Source organism: Triticum urartu, chromosome 7 (genome assembly GCF_003073215.2).
Source record: "Triticum urartu cultivar G1812 chromosome 7, Tu2.1, whole genome shotgun sequence".
NCBI classification, from domain to species: domain Eukaryota; kingdom Viridiplantae; phylum Streptophyta; class Magnoliopsida; order Poales; family Poaceae; genus Triticum; species Triticum urartu.
The window spans coordinates 608,764,246-608,770,626 of NC_053028.1; the positions used below are offsets into that span (position 1 = coordinate 608,764,246).

The 6,381-nt window shown below is 52.2% G+C and overlaps 1 pseudogene; it reads right to left on the bottom strand.

The window, feature by feature from the left end:
* Positions 1-2,672: 2,672 nt before the first annotated feature.
* Positions 2,673-5,699, bottom strand: LOC125519159 (annotated as a pseudogene).
* Between the last annotated feature and the right edge of the window lie 682 nt (positions 5,700-6,381).

The following is a 6,381-nucleotide window of genomic DNA, read 5'->3' on the forward strand; positions in this document are numbered from 1 at the left end:
ACAGAGGATCTCCCACGTAGACAGTAAAGTTTCGGTGAGCGAACGCGAACCCAGAGACGAGTCGCATAAAATTTACGTCTTTTCTGTTTCTTTCTTCGAAATATGTATTTGGCAACCCTGTGCCCGATTGCAAAATCGCCACACCACCTGGATGCCGTCCAAACGACTCCTCAGCCACGTGATCCCGATCGCTTGCACCACCTCCCTTTGCTCGCTCGCAAAACTGCATCTCCCGCACTTGTTTTTCCTGCTTCTGCTTCTTACTTCCTGCGCTGCCGCTCGCTGAGATCCCCCTCTCTACACGGCCCTGAGCCCCTGACCTAAACAATGTGGCTCGCCGGCAGTGTCTCCTTCCCCGAGCTCACTCATGGGGAGATGGATGGGAAGTGGGCCTGACCCGTGGGGGTGGAGGCGGCATGCAGTGGTTGCCGGAGGTTGCTGAGCCAGCGACGTGGTTGTGGGGCACAACAGGGCGGATGCATCTCAGCAAATAAATTACGCTCTGATGGATCGACGAATTTTCTCACGTTCCGTTGATCGCCTGTCATCCAAGCCTTGCAGAAATCGATGACACATATAGCTACCTATCTGACAACAATGCATCTATATATCATATGTATGCATGTGTGTTTGTGCACTTGCAGCAAGCCATGCGTACATGCAGAGGATTTGATTCCCTCCAAAAATGCAAACAATGGCGCACTAGCTATGATCGAGTTTTTCTTCAGACAACATGCATCAGTTAGTCTGAAGTTTTCCTTCAGACAACAGCAGCTGGTGCAACACGTGGATTTCTTTCTTCCATTTGTAGATGTTCATACTACTCCACTTACTAGGCCATCTTGATGGATGTCTCAAGCCGCTGCAACAGCAGTGCCAATAGTAGATTTTACATCATGGCCAGGAAAAAAATGTTTAAAAATTTACCCCGGTAACTTTTATGTAAATACCTTGATAATATGCACAGTACCGATATGATAATTTGCACACAAACACCTTGGTAACATTTTCGCCCCGAAGAAAAAAAATATCGAAAATATACTCCCAATAATTTCTATGTAAATAGGATGATTATATACACATTGTATGCCTAGTAACTTACTTAGCCTACGTATAACTTTTGGCTCTGGAAAAAAATTGTTCAAGAACCCACACCTTAGTAAATTTCGTGTTAATACCTTGATAATATACACACAACAGATATGATAACTTGCACACAAACACCTTGGTAACCTTTTGACCCGAGATTTTTTTGGACAATATAACCCCGCTAACTTGTGTTTAAATAACATGATAATATATGCACGGTAGGCGTGGTAACATACTTGGCGTAGGCGTGTAAACTTTTGGCCAGGGAAAAAAGTTGTTTAAAAACATATCACGGTAACTTATCTGTAAATACATTGATAATATGCACACCACATATACGATAACTTGCGCATGAACACCCTGATAACTTTTTAACCCTAGAGGGAAAATTGTTTGAAAACATACCTCCATAATTTCTGTGTAAATTGCATTCTAATATACGCATCGCAGACTCGATAACTTACGGATAAACACAATGGTAATGTTTTTGACCGAGAAAAAGTAGTTGAAAACATACCTCATAACTTATGTGAAAATAGCACGATGATATACGAAACACATACTCGATAACTTACATATAAACACCACAGTAACTTTTTTTGATAGGGAGAAAAACTTGTTGAATAATATAACCTCAGTAACTTACATGATAACTTAGTACAAACACTGCGATAACTTTTTAGACCGGGAGAAATAAAAGTTGTTGAAAACGTTTACCCCAGATAACTTATGTGAAAATAACACGATAATATACGAACTGCATGCTCGATAACTTATGTATAACAATGCGGTAATTTTGACCAAAGGGAAAAAAGTTGTTGAAAAACATACCCCATTCCTCATGGTAACTTATGTGAAAATAGCTAGGTAATATGTGAACCGTATACCCGACAACTTACGAGAAACACCACGGTAATTTTTTGATCGGGAGAAAGGTTGTTCAAAACATACCCCGGTAACTTATGTGAAAAATAGCATGGTAATATATGAACCACGTACCTACTAAATTATGTATCAAACACCCGCGGTAACTTTTGACCCATGGGGGAGGGGGGGGGGGGGGGGGGGGGGGGGGGGTTGCTGAAAAATATAACCCCGGTAACTTATGTGGAAATAGCACTGTAAGTTGCATACCACAGGCTTGGTAACTTATGTAGCCGAGGCATGGTAACTTTTGACCTGAAAAAAAGATTCGTCGAAACAAACTAACATGGGATCTAGTTTCGAAAATCTCATCGCGGCGAATATTTTATGTGAAAACGATTTTTGCATCGGATCAACAGTTTAAGCTATAAAACATTTTGAATTTTTAAAATAGGAGAGAATCTAATATGACATCAGCTTTTCTGTCCTCTAGTGCATGTATGTAATTAGAGAGAGGGATGGACGTGGAAGAGAGTTAATCACAGAGTGTGATAGTTTTGCTATCGACCACACATGTGCTAAATATCACGGTCCTTCTTTCTTTTATATTCCTTCTGATCCTACTAAGACGGTCTTGATCCGTTTTACCCGCGCCATCCTTTGGACGTGATCGTGGCCGACGATTACACGATATACACATGGAAAAGTAAGCACTGGCCCTATTCAGCCGCAGCACGAACACAGCGTGCCTCTGGCGTTATATTCAGAAAATTCAGAAAACAGAACACTAGCGTTACAGGTTCAGGTTCATTGAGATTAACACAACAGCTGCCGTTCGCCATGGACGGGTACAGCAGCTCCTCCACCTCCGCCCGAAACTCCCGCTCCACCAGGGCACATGTGGCCGTTGAGCTTCTTCACTGCGAGCCTCGCGCCGCCTTCTAGCTCCGCCAGGAACACCAGGCCGTAGCGACCCGACCTGATGATCAGCCGGGCTGAAGTTGTTCGTCGCCTTCAGGATGTCCAAGAACGTGACGCTTTTCCTCGCCGGGTCGCCGCCGCCCGCCTTCTCCAACATGAGCAAGATCGTGTCCTTGGACTCATCCAGTGCAGATCCGACATGGAGTAGTCGAACAGGGCCGCACTTTCCGCCGTCTCTGACGGATCCGTTCGATTTCGACATGAACATTCTGATGGCGATCACGGCGAGTCCGAGGCTCCGAGCAAGACGACGATGGCATCCACACCGAAGCAGGCACCAAGAACGATGGCCACGAGGATTCTTTTGCCCACGGTCTTGGACAACGAAGCCTTGCCTGTCGCCGCCCATGTTTTCTTGCCGCAGCGGACCGAGAATCCGGGATCGCCTCGCCGCAAAGCTTCAGATTCCCCGCCGGGAACGCATTGAACTGCCCAGAGAGGTTGTTGTAGCTGAGGTCAAGCACCTGCAGCGTCTTCATCTGCCAGACCTCTCGCTGGATCGCGCCGGAGATGTCGTTGTCGCTCAGGTTGAGCGTGGCGGCGATGTTGGGCAATAAGCCAAGGCGGGCTCGGACGCGTGCGCGTGTGTGTGCGCGCGCTGGGCACGTCGGGTCCGGCCCGTGGCAGGCGCGGGAGCGTGCGTGCGTGTCCGTGGGTGCGTGCGTGTGTGCGCGAGTTAGTTGGCGCAATGTGCGGGTGTAGTGACCGCGTCGGGCGTGAGTTGCGGCCGCGGCGATCGCGTGCGTGCGCGAGCCGGAGCGCGCGGGACGTGGCGAGTGGGTGAGTGGGTGCGTATGAGCGCGGGATGGCGTGTCTGCGCACGCAGGTATAAAGCCCCCATCCCACCTGTGCATTTTTCCGTGGTGAGCGAGATCGAGCTCGAGGTGAAAAACAGAAAACGCCGTTCGTGCGGCAGGTGTTTGTGCGCCACCAAAGTTTCTGTGTGTGTCTTCTTCCTCTCCGATCGTGTCTACGGTGATCGCCGGCGGGTGCGGACGGAGCTGCGCCAACACCTGGTAGTACACGCGTCCCTGCATGACCGACGCCCCATTCGGCGTCACGGTGAACACGAGAGGCAGATAGCCCGGATTGAACTCCGACATGGCCATCGCCGACGTAAGCAGCTGCACCTCCATCAGCGACGGCGATATCTCCCTGGCGAAGTGGTTGCCGGACAAGTCCACGTAGTAGAGCCTCTTCATGGCACCGAGGCAGCTCGGGCTCGGGCCGGTGAGACGATTCCCGGCGAGGTTCAGGACGTTGAGGCCGTCAGTCTGTACTTCCATGACGATCAGCCGGATGCTGCTGACGTTGTCGCCGACGCAGCCGGCGTTCAGCAGGGTCTCGCGCGCCGAGGTTGCACGACCCGAGCAGCGCGGCGAGGTCCTTCACGTCCTTGCAACCCCGGAGGTTCCAGAACATGCCGCTCATGTGCTAGTAAAAGCGTAAACGATCAACGAGAGGAAGTGCAGCTCTCGCATGTTGCCGATCTCCGGCGCCAGCTACCCGGTGATCTATCTCGTTGTTAGCCACGCGCAGGGCCGTCATCGATGTACAGGAGTAGATGCTGGAGAGATCATTAGGAAAGGGCCTGTAAAACTCCTGTAAGAGGCCCGTACGTTTAGCATTTTTGGGCATAGTGACGGTGAGGTTGTTGGAGGCCAGGTTCAAGACAGCCCCGTAAGTTCCTTCCGTAATTCCAGCCCCGTAAGTGTAGCATTTTTGGGTTCAAGACGGTGAGATTGGCGAGGCGGGAGAAGTCAAAGGCTCCGAGGTCACCGCCGAAGCAGTTCGACCGAAGGTCCAGGTACCGGAGGCTGGTCCTGTTGCCGAGCGCCGGCAGGATCGTGCTGGTGAGGTTGTTCTTCCTGAGCCGGAACTCCTCCAGCATGTGTGAGCTCGCCCGTGAGCGCATTGTAGCTTGTAGCCTTGTAGGTGAGGTCGAGCTTGCGAGATTGGTGAGCATGGCGGTTCACAGGCGATCGAGCATCCCCTGTATTTGAACGGGAGCGCCAGCTGCTCCAGAGACGTCACGTGAGCTTGTTGAGGTTGGCGCAGCCGCGAGCAGTTCCCGAACCCGGGCCGGGGGGACGGGTGCATGGCCCCGCCGAACGCGTTGGCGGAGACGTCGAGCACGGCGAGTGCCGGGCGGATCACGCACTGGGAGGGAAACTTTGCTGGCATTGAGCAACACGAGGGCTCGGGAACGTGGATTTTCGCACGAGGGCTCGGGGTCAACTGCCAGACAGACAACGGACGGGAACCGCCCGGACAAATAGTTGCTCTAGCGCGAGGCGAGCGCACCGCCCGACGACCGGCACGTCCGGGTGCGCGCCGGAGAGGCGGTTGTAGCTGACGTCGCCGACGGAGGCATTGTGCAGGGAGAGCAGCTCCGCGGGGATAGAGCCGGCGGGGCCGTTGCTGGAAAGGTTGAGGTGCGTGAGCGCGGCGAGCCTAGCCACCGCCGGCGAGATCGTCCCGCCGAGCCCACGGCCGGCGAGCGAGACACGCGTGACTGCGCCGCAGTCCACGCCCTCCCACTCGCGGCAGTCCGGCGAGCCCCGCCATGAAACAGCGATGTCGTCGCCAGGCCGCGGCGACGATGACGGCCACCATCACCATGGCTCCCACCCAAATGACGACCCGCCGTCCCCGCCACGTACTCCTTCACGCAGCGCCCCATTTGGATGCGGTTGCACCCGGAGGAGGGAGGACCTTGACTTGCCGGAGAGGCGGCGCAGCGACCGCTCGAGGAGGAGCTCCATGTCAGCCTAGTACTCCTGGTCCATCGCGGCGGCCACCGCGAGGAGGTGCGGGTGTTGCTGTGGCTCCTGCTCCTCCTCATCATCGTCCAAGAGAATGATCTCCTATTTCACGGAGGAGCCAGGTGACGGGGAGGATGATAGCCCCGGAGAGCGACGATGGCGGCGCCACAATCCTGATCTGGTCATGTCCGCGCTGGAGCGGCTTGACCGGCATCGATGCGCAGTAACCGTTGCACGCCAGAAACGCTTTTGGGTTTGGCCTGGCGGTCACGCACATGCCCACAAACCTCCCCTTGATTTGCATCTGGTTTGCCGAAAAAAGGATGGGCAAACGTGTTCGTGGACGAATAGGGATCTGCGTAGGATGACAAAGTGTCCTGCCGTTTTGATGGTCCGGCCTTGTAGATACCCAAAGAGTAGCATCCATGCATGTGGACCATTTATGATAGTGAAATCCCCAAATCTTCTGAAGGCTCCTCCAAAATGTCCATTCGCTTCTTTTAAACTGTCCAGATTAAAGCTAGATAACAAAGACGTTGGGGCATTTTTAACCAGTAAAAACCCAGATATTATTTACCATAATAGCCTTCTAAACATTCAATTTGCTTCTTTTGCTTTGATTGATTATTTTATGTCTAGATGTGCTTTAGCAAAACTGTTATTTTATTTGCGACAGTATAAG